Source organism: Odocoileus virginianus, unplaced genomic scaffold (assembly GCF_023699985.2).
Source record: "Odocoileus virginianus isolate 20LAN1187 ecotype Illinois unplaced genomic scaffold, Ovbor_1.2 Unplaced_Contig_56, whole genome shotgun sequence".
In the NCBI taxonomy this organism is placed as follows: domain Eukaryota; kingdom Metazoa; phylum Chordata; class Mammalia; order Artiodactyla; family Cervidae; genus Odocoileus; species Odocoileus virginianus.
This window is the reverse complement of record NW_027224373.1, coordinates 44335-64728: the sequence shown is the minus strand read 5'-3', so window position 1 is coordinate 64728 and position 20394 is coordinate 44335. Positions and strand designations below refer to the sequence as shown.

At 39.9% G+C, this 20394-nt stretch overlaps 1 long non-coding RNA gene across 1 annotated transcript in view; it reads right to left on the bottom strand.

Annotated features, from left to right (window-relative positions):
- LOC139034226 (uncharacterized) overlaps positions 1–19887 on the bottom strand; it is a 49978-nt gene extending 30091 nt beyond the window's left edge. The window contains exons 1-3 of the long non-coding RNA XR_011486645.1: positions 19811–19887; positions 8268–8400; positions 4032–4493 (exon numbers count right to left, since the gene is read on the bottom strand). This is a non-coding gene — a long non-coding RNA (uncharacterized lncRNA). The remainder of the gene's footprint in view (positions 1–4031; positions 4494–8267; positions 8401–19810) is intronic.
- Positions 19888–20394: the final 507 nt, after the last annotated feature.

Here is a 20394-nt window from a genome sequence, read left to right as displayed (position 1 = left end):
GATACCAAAACCAGACAAAGACAACACAAAAAAGAAAACTACAGGCCAATATCACTGATGAACACAGATGCAAAAATCCTCAACAAAATTTTAGCAAACAGAATTCAGCAATACATCAAAAAGCTCATACACCATGATCAAGTTGGGTTTATTCCAGGGATGCAAGGATTCTTCAATATATGCAAATCAACCAATGTGATACACCATATTAACAAATTGAAAGATAAAAACCATATGACAATCTCAATAGATGCAGAAAAAGCCTTTGACAAAATTCAGCACCCATTTATGATTAAAACTCTTCAAAAATGGGCATAGAAGGAACCTACCTCAACATAGTAAAGGCCATATATAATAAGCCTACAGCAAACATTATTCTCAATGGTGAAAACTGAAAGCATTCCCCCTAAGATCAGGAACAAGACAAGGGTGTCCACTTTCACCACTGTTATTCAACATAGTTCTGGAAGTCCTAGCTACAGAAATCAGAGAAGAAAAAGAAATTAAAGGAATCCAGATTGGAAAAGAAGAAGAAAAGCTCTCGCTGTTTGCAGATGACATGATACAGTACACAGAAAACCATAAAGATAGTATCAGAAAATGACTAAATCTAATCAGTGAATTAGACTTCCCTGGTGGCTCAGACAGTAAAGTGTCTGCCTACAATGTGGGAGACCTGGGTTCAATCCCTGGGTCAGGAAGATCCTCTGGAGAAGGAAATGGCAACCCACTCCAGTACTCTTGCCTGGAAAATCCCGTGGACAGAGGAGCCTGGTAGGCTACAATCCATGGGGTTGCAAAGAGTAGGACACGCCTGAGGAACTAAACTAAAACTAAACTAATCAGTGAATTTAGCAAAGCTGCAGGATACAAAATCAATACACAGAAATCACTTGCATTTCTATATACTAACAATGAAAAATCAGAAAGAGAAATTAAGGAATCAATCCCATTCACCATTGCAACAAAAAGAACTTAAATATCTAGGAATAAACTTACCTAAGAAGACAAAAGAACTGTACACAGAAAATTATAAGACACTAATGAAAGAAATCAAAGATGACATAAACAGATGGAGAGATATTCCATGTTCCTGGGTAGGAAGAATCAATATTGTGAAAATGACTACACTACCAAATGCAATCTACAGATTCAATGTGATCCCTATCAAATTACCAATGGTGTTTTTCACAGAACTAGAACAAAAAATTTCACAAAACATGGAAACACAAAAGACCCCGAATAGCCAAAGCAGTCTTGAGAAAGAAGAATGGAGCTGGAGGAATCAACCTTCCTGACTTCAGATTATACTACAAAGCTACAGTCATCAAGACAGTATGGTACTGGCACAAAAACAGAAATATAGACCAATGGAACAAGATAGAAAGCCCAGAAATAAACCCATGCACCTATGGGTACCTTATTTTTGACAAAGGAGGCAAGAATATACAATGGGGCAAAGATAGCCTCTTCAAATAATGGTGCTGTGAAAACTGGACAGTTACATGTAAAAGAAGGAAATGAGAACACCTCCTAACACCATACACAAAGATAAACTCAAAATGGATCAAAGACCTACATGTAAGACCAAAAACTATAAAACTCTTAGAGGAAAACATAGGCAGAACATTGGATGACATAAATCAAAGCAAGATCCTCTATGACCACCTCCTAGAGTAGTGGAAATAAAAACAAAACTAAGCAAGCAGGACCTGATTAAACATAAAAGCTTTTGCACAGCAAAGGAAACTACAAGCAAGGTGAAAAGACAACCCTCAGAATGGGAGAAAATAATAGCAAATGAAACAACTGACAAAGGATTAATTTCCAAAATATACAAGCAGCTCATGCAACTCAATACCAGAAAAACAAACAACCCAATCAAAAAGTGGGAAAAAGACCTAAACAGACATTTCTCCAAAGAAGACATACAGATGGCTAACAAACATGAAAAGATGCTCAACATTGCTCATTATTAGAGAAACGCAAATCAAAACTACAATGAGATATCACCTCACACCAGTCAGAATGGCCATCATCAAAAAGTCTACAAACAATAAATGCTGGAGAGGGTGTGGAGAAAAGGGAACTCTCTTGCACTGTTGGTGGGAATGTAAATTGATACAGCCACTATGGAAGATAGTATGGAGATTCCTTAAAAAACTAGGAATAAAACCACCATATGACCCAGCAATCCCACTCCTAGGCATATACCCTGAGGAAACTACAATTAAAAGAGACACATGTATCCCATTGTTCATGGCAGCACTATTTACAATAGCTAGAATGAGGAAGCAACCTACATGTCTATCAACAGATGAATGGATAAAGAAGTTGTGGTACATATACACAGTGGAATATTACTCAGCCATAAAAAAGAACACATTTGACTCAGTTCTAATGAGGTGGATGAACCTAGAACCTATTATACAGAGTGAAGTGAGTCAGAAAGAGATAAATATCATATTCTAATGCATATATACAGAATCTAGAAAAATGGTACTGAAGAATTTATTTATAGGGCAACAGTGGAGAAACATAGAGAATAGACTTATGGACATGGGGAGAGGGGAGGAGAGGGTGAGATGTATGGAAAGAGTAACATGGAAACTTACATTACCGTATGTAAAATAGACAGCCAACAGAATTTGCTGTATGGCTCAGGAAACTCAAACAGGGGCTCTGTATCAACCTAGAGGGGTGGGATGGGGAGGGAGATGAGAGGGTGGTTCAAAAGGGAGTAGACACATGTAAACCTATGGCTGATTCATGTTGAGGTTTGATAGAAAACAGCAAAATTCTGTAAAAGCAATTACCCTTCAATAATAAATAATGTTTAAAACAGTATGAATTTAAACACTTTTACTTCACCTCATAGCCACTGAACTGCCTCATCTGAAAAACAGCAATTATAAAGAACTGACATAGAAGAAAGAAGTTCAAGGCAAAAAATATTGCCTTGTGTTTTGGTTTCTACAAGGATAAACAGTGAGGAATTAGATAATTTTAAAAATTCTACTGCAGAGACCTTGGGATAGCTGGCTCTCTCTGAACTGTGAGAGAATGAAAGAACCTCTCTGGGCCTCAGTATCCTCCTCTAAGGAGAACAACTGTCCTTACATCATGAATTACTGTTTTGATAGTAAATTGAATTAATACATGCAAATACTTGGAATAGTATGAGGCACACAATATCAGCTCCATAAATGGTAGAATTTTCATAAGGACATGCAAACTTTGATAAAGTTTCCATTTGTCTTTAATAAAGCTTGTTATTTGGACTCAACTCGAATATTACATCCTAAGAAAGAGCTTCACTGACAACTCTGTCTACAACAATCCGTCCTTGTAATTTTCTACTAATGGATTTTATTTTGTTGCAAGCATTTATTCCCATACAAAATAGCCCAGCTTATTGATTTGTTTCCCTGCTTATTGCCAGTTTCTCAAACTAGAGTAAAAGTTCTAGGCATATTGCCCTTTCTTATTCACTGTGTTGCATCCCCAGGATCTACTTCAGTGAGTATGATGGGTTGAAATGTCACCCCAAAAAGATATGTTGAAGTCTTAACTCCTAGTGTCTCCTAAAATAACCTCACTTGAAACTATGGCTGTTGTAGATGTAGTTAGTTAAGATGAAGTCATACTGCAGTAGTGTGGTCCCTGAAACAGTGTGACTGGTGTCCTTATAAGACAGCCACATAAAGACAGAAGAACAGGGATAACATCATGTGATGATGCAAGCAGAGGTTAGAGTTCTACAGCGCCAAGCCAAGAAATGCAAAGACTGCCACCAGAAGCTAGGAAGAAGCTCAGACAGATTCCCCAACTGGTTTCAGAGGGCTCATGGCCCTCTTAACACATTGATTTCAGGCTTCTCGCCTCCAGAACTGTGAGATGATACATTTCTATTGTTTAAGCCACCCAGCTTGTGGTATTTTGTCATGGCAGCCTTGGGAAACTACTTCAGTCCATCCCATATAAAATGCTGAATAAGTATTACTGAAAAGAATGAATTATTCCCTCTTTACCTTGTTGTTGTTCAGTCACTCAGTCATGTCCAACTCTTTGTGACCCCATGGACTGCAGCACACCAGGCTTCCCTGTCTTTCACTATCTCCCAGAGTTTGCTCAAACTCATGTCCATTGAGTCGATGACATCCAACATTCTTCATCCTCTGTCGCCTCCTTCTCCTCCTGCCTCAGTCTTTCCCAGCATCAGGGTCTTTTCCAATGAGTCGGTTCTTTGCATCAGGTGGCCAGAGTATTGGAGCTTCAACTTCAGCATCAGTCTTTCCAATGAATATTCAGGGTTGATTTCCTTTAGGATTGACTGGTTTGATCTCTTTGCTGTCCAAGGGACTCTCAAGAGTCTTCTCCAGCACCACAGTTAGAAAGCATCAATTCTTCAGCACTCAGCTGTCTCACATCCGTACATGACTATCGGAAAAACCATAGCTTTGAATATATGAACTTCCGTCGGACTTTTCTACCTACCGGGATCAAATGCAGATATTTAAATTTGAGTTGTATAACGGAGAAGTTGACACAAAAATTATACATTAAAGGAATAAGGGAGAAGTTGACACAAAAATTATACATTAAAGGATTCAAAATTTTAACACCACTTTTGTGCAAAGCCACAGCAGTGCTTTTCAAACTTGGATGATATCACAACCAACAGGAGAAATTATTCAACACATACACACCTTCCCAATCCACCTCCCTATTTTAGATACAGCAGACCCAAGGTGAGCCCAGAAATTGGCTGTTTCAACAGGCACCCTGGACAGTTTTGATGAAGTTGTCTATGGACCACCCTTGGAAAAATCCTGGCCTACACATCTGACATTAGTGTACTATTAATTTAAAGTCTGCCATACAGAGGTCTCTGATAGCTGGTGTGTCTCTGTTAATGTAATTACTGAAAAATACACTGGTCCTCCCTTCCCATCTGCAGCCACAGATTGCATTTCCACATGGGTTCACAATTAAGCTCCTTTGGATTTTCTTCTTCTTCTTTTTGGCCATGCCACCATGTGGCTTGTGAGATCTTAGTTCCCTGACCAGGGATTGAACCCAGGCCCTCAGCAGTGAAAGTGTGGAGTCCTAACCCCTGGATTGCCAGGGAATTCCTTCCTCTGGACTTTATCTCCATCATCAGCTTCTCATGACTCACCAGCAGACTACCTCCAGATTCAACTAAAAGTCTTTCCTGAGTCTCCAGCTTGCCAGCTTCCCCCACCAGACTGCACAAACTAATAAGTCACTTCCTTAAAATAAATCTCTCTATATATACATCCCATTGGTTCTCTTTGAGAACTCTGACTAATATAGGTATTAAAACTCAAGTATCTTTTCCATCCTAGAGTAACCTGTGCTTTAAACCACAAAGATTTCCCAGCAATAGTCAGCTACTGACACATTCAGTGAAAATATAATTACCTGGAAAGTGTAATATGACAATGACATGACATGACATATGATAATGACATGACATGACAATATCATCAAAAAGTATGAACTACATAGAGATAATCTATAGTGTACATCTGCATCCACAAATGTGCAAGGCCTAAACTCTGAACACTGTAAAACACTGCTGAGAAAAATTAAAGCAGGCCTAAATAAATGAAGGGATATATCATCCTCCATGGTCAGAGGACTCAGTATTGTGATGTCTATTCTTCCCAAACTGAGATTCCTTGCAATCCTAATAAAAACCCAAGTGTTCTTTTTTTTTTTTTTAAAGAAATTGATTTATTCTAAAAAGTCATTGAAATGCAAAGGGCTTAGTCTACAAAAAGCAACTTTGAAAAGAAGGAAAATGTTGGAGGATAAGCACTTTCTTATTTCAAAACTCATAAATCTATAGTAATCAAGGCACTGTGGTAGTGGGATGAAGGTAGGAATGTATATCAAAGGAAAAAAATTAAAATTCCAGAAATAGACCCACACATATACGGGCAACTGATTTTCAACAAAGCCACAAAGGCAATTCAGTGGAAAAAGGAGTCTATTCAACAAATGGAACTGGACAATTGGATAGCCATATGCACAAATATAGACTGTGATCGATGGGGCTTCCCAGGTGGCACTAGTGGTGAAGAATCCACCTGCCAATGCAGGAAATGCAAGAGATGCAGGTTTGATCCCTGGGTTGGGAAGATCCCCTGAAGGAGGAAATGGCATCCCACTCCAGTATTCTTGCCTAGGAAATCCCATGGGCAGAAAAGCCTGGCAAGCTATGGTTCATCAGGGTCGCAGGACACGACTGAGCATCTGAATGTGAAGTTTGATTCATATAATGCACTACATACACAAGTTAACTCAAAAAGAATCCCTGACATGAACATAAAAGCTAAAACTATTCTAAAACTCTAGAAAAATACAGTAGAAAATTCTTGTGACCTTAGGTTTGGTAAAGGTTTCTTAGATATGACATCAAAAGCAAATTCAAAACCATAAATGAACAAACTGATGCACTGAATTTCCACAAAATTCAAACTTACGTTCTTCTAAGAACACTGTTGAGAGAATAAAAAGACAAGCCATTGAATGAATGAGAGAAAATATTTGTAATTTGCAGATCTGCCATCCAGAATCAAAAATCTCACAAAGGTCGGTAGAAAACAGACACTTCAATAAATAAGTGGACAAAAGATTTGAACAGATAGTTTACCTAAGATAAACACCTGTCAAACAAGCACATGAAAAGATGCTCATCATCATTAGTCATTAGGAAAATATAAAAGAAAACTATGAGAAATCACTACACCCCTCTGAGAAAGTCAAAAATTAAAAAGAATGACCATACCAAATATTGGCAAGGTTGTGGAGGATGGAACCCTCATATCTCATACACTGCTGGTGGCAATGAAAAATGCTCTGACTACTTAGGAAAAAAGTCTAGCAGTTTCTTAGATAGTTAATTTTACAACTACCAATTTTACCAACCATTGTGCTTGTAAGTACTTACATAGAAAGAGAAAATATATGTCCCAGGAAAGAATTATATACAAATGTTCATAGAAGGTTTATTTCCAAGAGCCTCAAATTGGAAATAACCCAAATATTCATTAACAGGTGAATGGACAACAAATTGTCATATATCCAAATAATGGGATATTTCGACATTACAGAAAAGGGAAACTAATCTATAGTGACAAAAGTCACTGGATGCCTGTGAATGAGGTAGGTTGAAGTAGAGAGAGAGGCAAAGGAGAGCTTGATGGGCATATTACCAAGGAGCATAAGGAAGCCTATTGAAATGATAGATATATTCATTATCTTGACTGTAGTATTAGATTCACAGGTGCATACATGTATCAAAACTTAGAGCATATATTTTAAATATCCACAGTATTATTGTATGTTGACCATACCTCAGTAAAATATTTGAAATATATTGATATATTCATAATTCTCTGATGCAATTAATCAGGTGAAAACTCCCTACAGTTGTGCTCTTGTGGTATTAACACATTTTATCAAATATATCTTATATATATTTATATGATTTATATAATATATTTATATATATATATATATCTTATCAAATGGGGCATGCTCCATATAACCAAAATAATCATATGCAATAAAATATACCCAAATATTTAGGGTAAGTTGATGTTCATTTCTTTCTGAAGTATAGAAATAAAAATATTACATCCCAGGGAAATCATAATGATATTTAACAGAATTGGTTCTTTCAGGCAATGTGGCTGAGTATCATTTTGTTAGGACAAACTCTAAAGCAAAACTGCTTGCTTTTAAATAATAAATTCTACGGCTGACATTTTAAACCAGCACTTGGAAATTGTCTGTATTTCTAAAAACACACATGTCATTATAAAAGGGACTAAAACCTATTTGCAACAGGGAACAATCTACATTACAATGTCAAATTGTTAGGAAGATCTAACAACTGCATATTTGCATACCCATCTGAGAGACACAAGGGAATCACTGATTATCATTATTTGTAAGGTATGTTTACTTATTTAATTTAACTATATTTATTACAAATGAATGTTAAAGATAAACTGCCTCCCCAATTGGACAACCATTGCTTTTCATCACAAAGGAAAAAAGTCTTCTCTCAGATGGGCCTCAAGAGTTACTAAAAAGCATGTAGCAGCTGATGGAATGAAATCCCACCTGCCAAACTCATTCCCATGATGAGATCAAAGTAGCTACTTTTAGGCTAGTTTGTGAAACTTACAGAGATATCCCACAACGTGCTTTTGTCAGATCTATGAACTCACTTGAGTCAGGCGTCATATCCAACTGAAGATGTGAAGTGTTGGGGTCTCCTGAGGACTGCTGCCCTTGAACATGGAGTAGAAGCTCCATCAGTCAACAGGACACTGATCCTCAGAACCTGTCTCCTTCAGACACCTGATGAGAAAGGCCACTGGCATGAGGGTTGCACAGGGAGAGACACATCCAGCAATCACCACGGTTTATCAGAGTAACTGTGCCCCACACCATGCTAGTCACTGGGTAGTTACAATGCCACTGAAACAACAGGGTAGTGATCGTAACAACCAGATATTAACAATGAGCTTCCCACCATGGCCTTTTTCTTCTCCTTTTCTCATCTATCCCTTATCAACAAGGTGAAAAAGTAATAAGAAGTGGCCTGAATTCATACAGAAGTTCATGATCCCGCAACAACCACAGGGCCATTGGCTTACTCCTGTGTTAGCACTGAACGTTCTCAGCGATCCTGTGGAGGGAAAGCATTCTTACCCCGACTTTACAGAGGGGAAAGTTGAGGCTCAGAGAGAGTCGCTACCTGTCTCACCTCCCGCGCTCCTGCATTAGGAGGAAAATACCTCCAGGACGCCCCTGGCGCGGGACACCGCACTCACTGGGGCCGGGCGGGACCCCAGTGCTTTACCTACGAGACAGCGGGGCACCGCCGAGACCCAAAGCGGGAAAGCGGCCACTTGAGTGTGGATCCCTTTGTCTCCCCACACCCCAGGGCGGTCCAGCGCCCACCGCAGGAACTCACTCTCCCAACTCAGTTCCAAACACCTAAGGCCGACACCTGCTCTCCTCTCCAGGCGCTTTTGTCCCCATTAAAATGTCGTCAAGGTCGCCTCGTTGACGTCATGTTTCTATAGCAACCGCAGGGAGCAGGCAGATCCTCCACCATCTTAAGTACCAACACCTTCACCCTCCTGCACCCCCTTGTCTTTAGCTTAAAGTAAAACACCTCAGCTCTTCATGCTGCAACTGAGAAAACATACTCATTAGAGCCACTAGACTGGGACCCCGGCACTAGCAAAAATCTTCTGTCGAGTATGGTGGGACAAATTCTGTGCTTGTGGTCAGGAATTGCATTTGCCTTAAAGAGACAGTAGGGGGCTTCCCTGGTGGCTCAGCGGTAAAAGAATCTGCCTGCAATGTAGGGGAGGGGTGGAGGGTTTTGATCCCTAGGTCGGGAAGATCCCCTGGAGAAGGAAACCCACTCCAGTATTCTAACCTGAGAAATCCTATGGAAAGAGGAGCCTGGCAGGCTACAGTCCATGGGGTCGCAAGAGTCGGACACAACTTAGCAACTAAACCACCACCGGGGACATATTATTAGAACATGGAGACCCAGAAAAATATCCTAAGGTTCTGGGGAGATGAGTTAGCCCTCCCTCTGAGGGTGAACTTAACGTATACGATCACAGTCCACACTAAGCAGTTAGCCATCTGCAAAGAAATAAACTGTCTCTTACATGACTGAATGATGTAGATACATACAGAAAAATGTCAATGAAGAAATCTCAGAGTGATTTCAGGGAGGCAAACCTAGGACATTTAATAGGCAGAAAACTAAGTCATTTAAACCATACATTGGTTTTTCCTGGGGAATTTTTATCCTCCATTCCTGATATTTTATCTCCTACGTGGAGGAACAGACATGACCAAACCCATGAGGCCTCTCTATATACACTCACTCCTCTACCTAGAGAATCATTTCCGTGATTAGTGAGGTTGGATGAACAAACAAGTTGCACAGCAGAGGCCCTCTCCCATCAAACTCTTGAAGCAAGCTGCCCTTATAGAGCACATGTTTGCTCTGCCCTCAGGAGTGGGTCTGTGAACAGATCCACAGCTCTTCTCCTCTTTTCTGTCTCACTGACTCCCAAACCATTCCTACGGTTTTGCTCCAATTTGGTTGAATTTTTAAGAGGCCCTGGAAATACATTCTTCCACATCTTGACTCCAAACCAATTAAGAAATATGAAAATTAAGGAGAAAAATACATCAACTTTGTTCCTTATAAAGCTGATACTGTAGAATGTGCCTAAGATTTCACACAAGGCAAGTGGGCTTCATATTCATGAACCCCAGAACTGCACAGATTTATCCACCCTGCAGTGATGTATCTGGACAGTCAGAAAGAACCAGGACTGCAATGCATATCTCTCTGCGTTCTAGAGAAGGCATCCTATGTGCACTCAAGAAGAGTGGCTTCCTTGCAAGTCTATCCTTGTAGCAGGAGAAAGCATTTCAGGACACCTTCTTTGAGAAACTCTTCTCAAAATGGGTAAACTCTGCTTGTTCTGACTGTGTACTCACAAAGCCATCTTCTGAGGATATGGCCTTCTATGCATCTCAGGGAGCAGTTTGCAGCAATACCCTCATCTTCCCTTCACAAACATGGCTGCAGCAAAGCCTTGTCTGGGCAACAGGATTGGAAAACATTTTTGAAATTCCAAGAGTAAGATGAAAATCATACATCATAAAAATGTATCCTGGGAATCCAAAAAGGAATTGAGGAAATGCTCAAAAACTATCCCCACATATAAACCCACACACAGACTATAGCCAAAATTATGAAATCCTACCAAACCTTCAAAGATCAGCAAATCCCTGTCTTATCCAATGGTTACAAACTATAGAAAAAGAGAAATCACCATATGGCTCAGATATCCATTTCTGTTTGACAAACACCACCAAAACAATAGCCATATTTTCATCTCTCAGGATACTGTGGGTTGACTGGGTTCAGCTGGGTGGTTTTCTGCCCCATGTGGAGTCTCACCTGTGGCTGTTGTCAGCTGGAGGCTCCACTAGGCTAGAACATCCAAGAAAGCTCATTCACATGGATGAGCACTGGTACTGGCTTCTGCTGGGGAATCAGCTGGGGCTGGTGATAGACGCGTCTTGGTTGTCCTCCAGATCACTTCATGTGTAGGGTTACTGGATTTATATTTAAACCATTTAAATTTGAATTTAAAATAAACAACAAATATTCCTAGTGTAAATTCGTTGCAAGAAAATGTTTCTTTGTTCATCTGAAGTTCAAGTACAACTGGGCATCCTGTGTGTTTATTTGCTAAATCTGGCAACCCTAGCAAAGGAGCATGTGAACCTATAAGTCTAAGAACAGACCTTCTGAGGTGACTCTTCACTGAGATCTGCCTGGGAAAAATGAAGAGATCACATTTGGAAGTAAAGGAAAAAGCTGTTAATAACTGATGCTGGTAGAATGAAGGGTAAATGGATATTGCCATACACTATTGGCCTTGGAGTACAGAATGAAGCAGGGCAAAGGTTAATAGAGTTTTCCCAAGAGAACGTACTGGTCATAGCAATGACCTTCTTTCAACCAACACAAGAGAAGTCTCCACACGTGGACATCACCAGATGGTCAATACCGAAATCAGATTGATTATATTCTTTGCAGCTGAAGATGGGGAAGCTCTAAACAAAGCTTCAGCAAAAACAAGACTGGCAGCTGACTGTGGCTCAGATCATGAACTCCTTATTGCCAAATTCAGACTTAAACTGAAGAAAGCAGGGAAAACCCATTCAGGTATGATGTAAATCAAATCCCTTAGGATTATACAGTGGAAGTGACAAATAGATTCAAGGGATTAGATCTGATAGACAGAGTGCCTGAAGAACTATGGACAGAGGTTCGTGACATTGTACAGGAGACAGGGATCAAGACCATCCCCAAGGAAAAAGAAATGCAAAAAAGCAAAACAGCTGTCTGAGGAGGCCTTACTAATAGCTGTGAAAAGACGAGAAGCAAACGGCAAAGGAGAAAAAGAAAGATATACCCATTTGAATGTAGAGTTCCAAAGAATAGCAAGGAGAGATAAGAAAGCCTTCTTCAGTGATCAGTGCAAAGAAATAGAGGAAAACAATAGAATGGGAAAGACTAGAGATCTCTTCAAGAAAATCAGAGATACCAAGGGAACATTTCATGCAAAGATGGGCACAATAAAGGACAGAAATGGTATGGACCTAACAGAAGCAGAAGATATTGAGAAGAGGTGGCAAAAATACACAGAAGAACTATGCAAAAAAGATCTTCACAACCCAGATAATCACTATGGTATGATCACCCACCTAGAGCCAGCCATCCTGGAATGAGAACTTGAGTGGGTCTTAGGAAGCATCACTATGAACAAAGCTAGTGGAGGTGATGGAATTCCAGTTGAGCTATTTCAAATCCCTAAAAGATGATGCTGTGAAAGTGCTGTACTCAATATGCCAGCAAATTGGGAAAACTCAGCAGTGGCCACAGGACTGGAAAAGGTCAGTTTTCATTCCAATCCCAAAGAAAGGCAATACCAAAGAATGCTCAAACTACCACACAATTGTACTCATCTCACACCTTAGTAATGTTCAAAATTCTCCAAGCCAGGCTTCAACAGTACATGAACCATGAACTTCCAGATTCTCATTCTCAACAGGTGACACCATGCCCAAGGGATTGAAGATTGGTTCTTGAGGATCAGGTTTGATAGATATTACAATGATCTGGGGGGGGGGGGGGGAATTCCTTGGCAGTCCAGTGGTTAGGACTCTGCACCCTTGCTGCTGAGGGCCTGGGTTCCACACCTGGTCAGGGAACTAAAATCCCACAAGCTGTGTGGTGCAGACCAAAAAACAAAATAACCCACAATAGTCTGTGAACCTCCAAAAGACCACAGCCACAGTACACAAACAGATCAACTACATCTGGAATATTAAAAATTTCACATTCTTCTGGTGAGTGGGATTAGAGGTGATTAGGCAAAAAAAAAAATTCTGAAAAGGCTCCTGACAATGAAAGAAGATTGACAAACACTGCATATACACAATGACCTCTTATGTAGGTGATAGGCCATCGGGAGTTAAGGACAGGTCATTTAAAATTCCCCATAGGGGCTAATTCATTTCAGTGTATGACAAAAACCACTGCAATGATGTAAACTAATTAGCCTCCAACTAATAAAAATAAATGGAAAAAAATTAAATAAAAAATAATGCCCCTCCCCCCAAAAAAATAAATAAAAATAAAATTCCCCATAGGTACTCATTCAACAACACTCTTGTTGCTGTTGGTGTTGATGATGGTAATGATGATTGATGATGATGAAAGCGATGGAATCCTGCCCCTGGGGTCAAGAGAATAGAGTGCTGGGATTATGTGAATTAGCAACAGATGTCTCCCCTATGAAAGATGATATGGAGGTTAAAGAAAATTAATATTTACAAGATTAATGTAGACAAGTGGTACTCTAAATTGCATTTCCTTTAAACTTAACACTTATTCAGTTACCTGTTTAATCCTATACTTCAGATAAGGGTAAGAAGTTAGGAGAGGTGAAGTAAGCCAGGGAAACTGCTTTGAATGCCTGCACAGTACTTAAACTTGAAATAACCCTAAAACTTTTCCCATTATATTCTGAAGCTACCAGGGCTCTAAATGCCCTTTTTTCTCTTGACACTGGCATTCAGTGCTGCCCAAGGTATTGCTCCATTTGTTAATAATGATCTATATTACTTTTGCATTGAAGTATAATTGATTTAAAATGTTAGTTTCTAGTATAGAACAAAGTGATTCAGTTATACATATATGTATGTATATATATTCTTTTTCATTATGGTTTATTACAGGATACTGAATATGGTTCCCTGTGTTATACAGTAGGACTGTGTTGTTTATCTATTTTATATACTAGTTAGTTTGTATCTGCTAATCCCAAACTCCTAATTTATCCCTCCCTCCCCTTTCTCCTTTGGTAACTGTAAGTGCATCTTCTGTGTCTATGAGTGTGTTTCTGTTCTGTAAATAAGGTCCCTTATATATTTTAAATTCCACATATAGGTGATATCCTATGACATTTGCCTTTCTTTTTCTGACTTACTTTACTCAGTATGATAATCTCTTGGTCCATCCATGTTGCTGCAAATGGCATTATTTTATCTTTTTTTATGGCCAAGCAGCACTCTATTATAAATATAAATATATGTATATATATATATATATATATATATATATATATAGGATGTTTAGGTTGCTTCCATGTCTTGGCTACTGTAAAATGTGCTGCTATGAATATTGGGATGCATGTATCTTTTCAAATTAGAGTTTTTTTTTCAGATATATGCCCAGATAGTGGAATTGCTGAATCACATGGCAACTCTATTTTTAGTTTTCTAAGGAACTTCCAGTATGTCAGCAAATTTGGAAAACTCAGCAGTGACCACAGGACTGGAAAAGGTCAGTTTTCATTCCAATCCCAAAGAAAGACAATGCCAAAGAATGTTCAAACTACCACACAATTGCACTTATTTCACATGCTAGCAAGGTAATGCTCAAAATCCTTCAAGCTAGGCTTCAGCAGTATGTGAACCAAGAACTTCCAGATGTACAAGCTGGATTTAGAAAAGGCAGAGGAACCAGAGATCAAATTGGCAATATCTGTTGGATCATAGAAAAAGCAAGAGAATTTAAAAAAATCTGCTTCATTGACTAAAGCCTTTGACAGTGTGGATCACAACAAAATGTGGAAAATTCTTAGATATTGGAGTACCAGACCACCTTACCCATCTCCTGAGAAACCTGTACACAGGGCAAGAAACAATAGAACCAGACATGGAACAATGGACTGGTTCCAAATTGGGAAAGGAGTACAAAAAGGCTGTATATTGTCACCCTGCTTATTTAACTTCTATGCAGAATACATCATGTGAAATGCCAGGCTGGATGAAGCACAAGCTGGAATCAAGATTGCTGTGAGAAATATCAACAACCTCAGATATGCAGATGATACCACTCTAATGGCAGAAAGTGATAAGGAACTAAACAGCCTCTTGATGAAGGTGAAAGAAGAGAGTGAAAAAACTGGCTTAAAACTCAACATTCAAAAAATGAAGATCATGGCATCCAGTCCCATTACTTCATGGCAAATAGATGGGGAAACAATGGAAACAGTGACAGACTTTATTTTCTTGGGCTCCAAAATCACTGTGAACAGTGACTGCAGCCATGAAATTAAAAGACGTTTGCTCCTTGGAAGAAAAGCTATGACCAACCCAGACATCATATTAACTAGCAGAGACATCACTTTGTTGACAAAGGTCTATGTATTCAAAGCTATGGTTTTTTTCACTAGTCATGTACAGATGTAAAAGTTGGACCATAAAGAAAGCTGAGTACTGAAGAATTGATGCTTTTGAATTGTGATGCTGGAGAAGACTCTTGAGAGTCCCTTGGACAGCAAGGAAATCAAACCAGTCAATCCTAAAGGAAATCAACCCTGGATATTCATTGGAAGGACTGATGCTGAAGCTGAAACTCCAATACTTTGGCCACCTGATGAAAAGAGCCAACTCATTGGAAAAGACCCTGATGCTGGGAAAGATTGAGGGCAGGAGGAGAAGGGGGCGACAGAGGATGAGATGGTTGGATGGCATCACTGACTCAATGGACATGAGTTTGAGCAAACTCTGGGAGACAGTGAAGGACAGGGAAGCCTGGCATGCTGCAGTTCATGGGGTTGCAAAGAGTCAGACATGACTTAGTGACTGAACAACAACTACAAGGAATATTACTTTCCCTCTTGGCTGCACCAATTTACATTCCCACCCACAGTGTAGGAGGGTTCCCTTTTCTCCACACCCTCTTCAGCATTTATTATTTGTAGACTTTTTAATGATGGCCATTCTGAACAGTGTGAGGTGAATACCTCATTGTAGTTTTGATCTGCATTTCTCTAATAATTAGTGACTTTAAGCATCTTTTCATATGCAACTGGCCATTTGTATGAATAATGACCTATATATTACTTTTAAATTATACTATAATTACATATTTGAAAACACTATGAGTGGCAATTTTTTATTCCCACAGCCTCCTCCCCCAATTTGGGATTCACAGAGATCTAGGGAGAAAGTGAATATGAAGACGCCACTGAGTGGGTTTCTAAAAGCATGGTAAGTAGTGGAAAAACCACAGCAAAATATAACACTGACAGAGTTTTCAATAAAGTAGCTATAGTAGAAATCTATGTACATTTCAATGTATATATAATACATAAGGCAAATATACCACAAAGGGGATGGTAACAGGAAACTATTAAGGTGAGGTTTGTACATATCAAGTGGTAACATACTGATTCTGAATAGACTGTGAAAAGTTAAGTAGGTAGATTATAATCTACAGAGCAACCACAAAAAATGTTATACAAAGACAGATATTCACAATCAGAGTAAAAAACATTAAAATGAAGTACTCCAAGGCATTCAGATAAGCCAGAGGAAAGCAAGAAAGGGGAAACAGGGTAAAGAAAAACAGAGAGGACCAACAAAACATGAAAAATAGTGGTAGATCTAAATCAAAACATACCACCAATAATTAATTGTCAATGGCTTAAATACATAATTAAGTGAACCAAATTGTCAGAATGGATTTAAAAAACAATAAAGAGAAACACAAATAATGCTCCAACTACATGTTGGCTACAAGAACTCACTTCAAATATAGTGACATAGGTAGTGTAAGAGTAAAATGATGAATAAAAACACACCATGTAAACACTGATCAGAAGAAAGCAGGAGAATCTATTGATTATATTATCAGACAATCGTCAACTTGAAAACAAAGATAGTTACCAGGGATAAAGAGGGGCAGTCAATTCACCAGGAAGATACAATGACTATAAATATGTATTATACCTAATAACAGTCTTAAAATACATGAAGCAAAACTGAAGGAACTGAAAGGGAAATAGACAAATCCACAATTATAATTGTGATCTTCAATATTCCTCTCTCACTAATAGATAGAATCAGTAGGCAAAAAAATCAGCAAAGTTACAGATGAACTGAACACCACCATCAACCAACTAGATTTAATTGACATTTATAGAGTGGTCCACCCAAAAATAGCAGAATGCACATTCTTTTCAAATGCACACAGAACATTCAGCAAGATAGACTATATCCTGAATCAAGAACCAAATCTTAATAATTAAAAAAAACTGAAACCAAACAGATTGTGTTATCAGACAATAATGGAATAAAACTCTAGAAATCAAGAATAGAAAGGTAACATGAAAATCTCCAAGAACTGGGAAACTGAACAACACGTATTTAATTCATGGGTCAAAGAGGAAGTAAGTCTCAAGGGAAAAGAAAAATTCATAGAACAGAAATCAACTATACTTCAATTAAAAATACATAGAACAGTATTAAAGTGAAAATAAAAGCAAAAACCTAGAGCTATCAAAATTGGGGAGTCAGAAAACACATAGGTCATTTTCAGGTTGACTACAAAAAGACACAGGAGATATTTTTGGCATAATGGAACTCTTGTATATCTTGATTGTGTTGTGGGTATACAATTGTATGTAATTTTCAAGGCTTACTGAACTGGACACTAAAAGAAGTGAATTTTATTTTCTCTAAATTATACCTTAATGAAAACAATTTAAAAGCATGCATCTGCATGAGACAAGTGCTCGGGCCTGGTGCACTGAGAAGACCCAGAGGGATCGGGTAGAGAGGGAGGTGGGAGGGGGGATCGGGATGGGGAATACATGTAAATCCATGGCTGATTCATGTCAATGAATGACATGACAAAACCCACTACAATATTGTAAAGTAATTAGCTTCCAACTAATAAAAATAAATGAAAAAAAAAAAAGCATGCATCTTGTTAAGTGAAGACCATAAGTAGCAGACCAGTATTATTCTGTCATTCCAATTTCATATCTAACAAATAAAACAGTTGATGAGTAGACCATTGTATCTATTTATGTACGTGTATTTCAATATACATAGAAAATTGTATGCCAAGTACCAATCAAACAGTAGCAGTGGTTGCCTTTGGGGAGTGGAATGCAAAGGATTTCACTTTGTCCAGCTGTGAGGCATTTTAAACCACATGTAAATTATTTATATTTATAATCCATCATGAAACAGTATATATGGAAGATATTATGATAAACAGAGTACTGAGGAAAATAAAAATAATATTCAATATACACTTAAAACACATTTGTCTAACTCTTTGATCCACTGAAATTAATGTAGGAATGATAATTAGCTCCATATGGTTTATAATCTAAAAAGGCAAAAAATAAAGTCAAGTTCAGTGACTACAGTTAAAAATTTAAATAAATGTGATCTATGTTCCTTCAGAATTATAGTTCATTTCAACCCTGAATATTCATTGGAAGGACTGATGCTGAAGCTGAAGCTCCAATACTTTGGCCACCTGATGTGAACAGCCAACTCATTGGAAAAGACCCTGATGCTGGGAAAGATTGAGGGCAGAAGGAGAAGAGGGTGACAGAGGATGAGATGGTTGGATGGCATCATGGACTCAATGGACACAAGTTTGAGCAAACTCCAGGAGATGGTGAAGGACAGGGAAGCCTGGTGTGCTGCAGTCCATGGAGTTGCAAAGAGTCAGACATGACTTAGCGACTGAACAACAACAAAAGGGAAGATGTTCTATCCTTGGTGAATAATAATAGTATCTTTTAAGAACATCAAATGATCAGGAACTGTGACTGGGTATGATTGTAATAGAGAAAATGTTATGGGGGAATATGGGCATCTTGTTCATGAACAGTTTCTAGGTAGGTTCTCACTGGATTTTGTGATATCCTGCTCTTAATGGCAGTGTCATTTTTTAATGGTTGTGCCTCGCCCCCCGCCTTCTTTTCTTAGTTAGAACCTACTAGGCCCAAGATGATAGACTTCCAGTTGACCCCAAGCTTCATTATACATTCATTGTAACACATTAGCATGCTAAAGGACATGATTTTCTAGCAAGAGCTTGAAAATCCATCCAATTGCTCTTTTCTTACCTCTGACAGAGCTAGCTTTGCTCCACCCTTTGGCAGTGTGGAGGGAAGAGGGCCCAACCCCCTCCCCAAGGGGACATGGGGCCTACTTCGAGAGGAAAGGCCCCTTGAGGAGCTGAGCCCAGGAAGGCACCCAGTCATGTCAAACACACTCCCGCTGCTTGCTTCTTCATGGGCAGTACCGCTATCAGCTAGGAATGTCTTTGCAAGGATCGCAAAGGGAAGGGGAGATACACGGCCCTGCCTCTGGAACTTCGGTCCTCTGAGCAGATCTGGAGGTCTTGCATTGTATAAGTGAACCTGTTCCTTCCAAGTAGAGGCTTGCGAACACAGGCTGGGTGGCTGCCTCTTCTTCCCAGAAGGAGGCTTGCTTTCCCCGCATCCTGCGAACTCTCAGTCCCAGCCTCCCGGAAAATCGCTTCTTGGAGTTCCTTTCTTAGGGGCAGTTATCCCTGAGCTTGGGGCCATAGGGAGTAGCCCCACACTCACAGGGAAAGGCAGAGCCACCTCCACACATCTCTTGCTCTGTAGGAGAGCTCTAGTGAGCCTAGGCCTGTCAGGAGAATTTTTGGTTTTTACGAGAACACACCCTGTGTGTGAATCTGCATACCCGACCTAGGGGCCACAGGGCGCCTGTTTCGCTGGAGTGGGCCCTGAAGCGGTGCAGCCTACCAAGAGCTTGAAAATCCATCCAACTGCTCTTTTCTTACCTCTGACGGAGGAGCCTGGTGGGCTGCAGTCCATGGGGTCGCTAAGAGTCGGACACCACTGAGCGACTTCACTTTCATGCACTGGAAAAGGAAATGGCAACCCACTCCAGTGTTCTTGCCTGGAGAATCCCAGAGACGGGGGAGCCTGGTGGGCTGCCGTCTGTGGGGTCGCACAGAGTCGGACACGACTGAAGCGACGCAGCAGCAGCAGCCGCCGCAGTGGAACCCACCTCCTGCCTCTGCAGAGCCAGGCCGCTGGAGTGCTCCTTCGGCGGCCTTTCAGTTCTGGCGATTCGATAAACAGAGAGCCCCCCAATCCTGATGGAGCTCGTCCCTCCTCTCTCCGGGCCAGGCAGTCGCGCCCTTTTTCTTTACCTGTGCTTGGTCGGTGGACAGCGAATGCTCCGGCGTGGACAGGTGTGGATGCCGCCTTCCGGTAGCCGTGGCCCTGCAGGGGAAAAGGATGACGCCTCCTCTACCGCTAAGCAACTCGGAGCCGCCAGACGGAGCCTCTTCGCCCAGCTTTGGGTAGCTGAGTCGAGGCAGCTCGGTTCCCAAGTCAGAAGCGGTCGCCCCCGCCCACT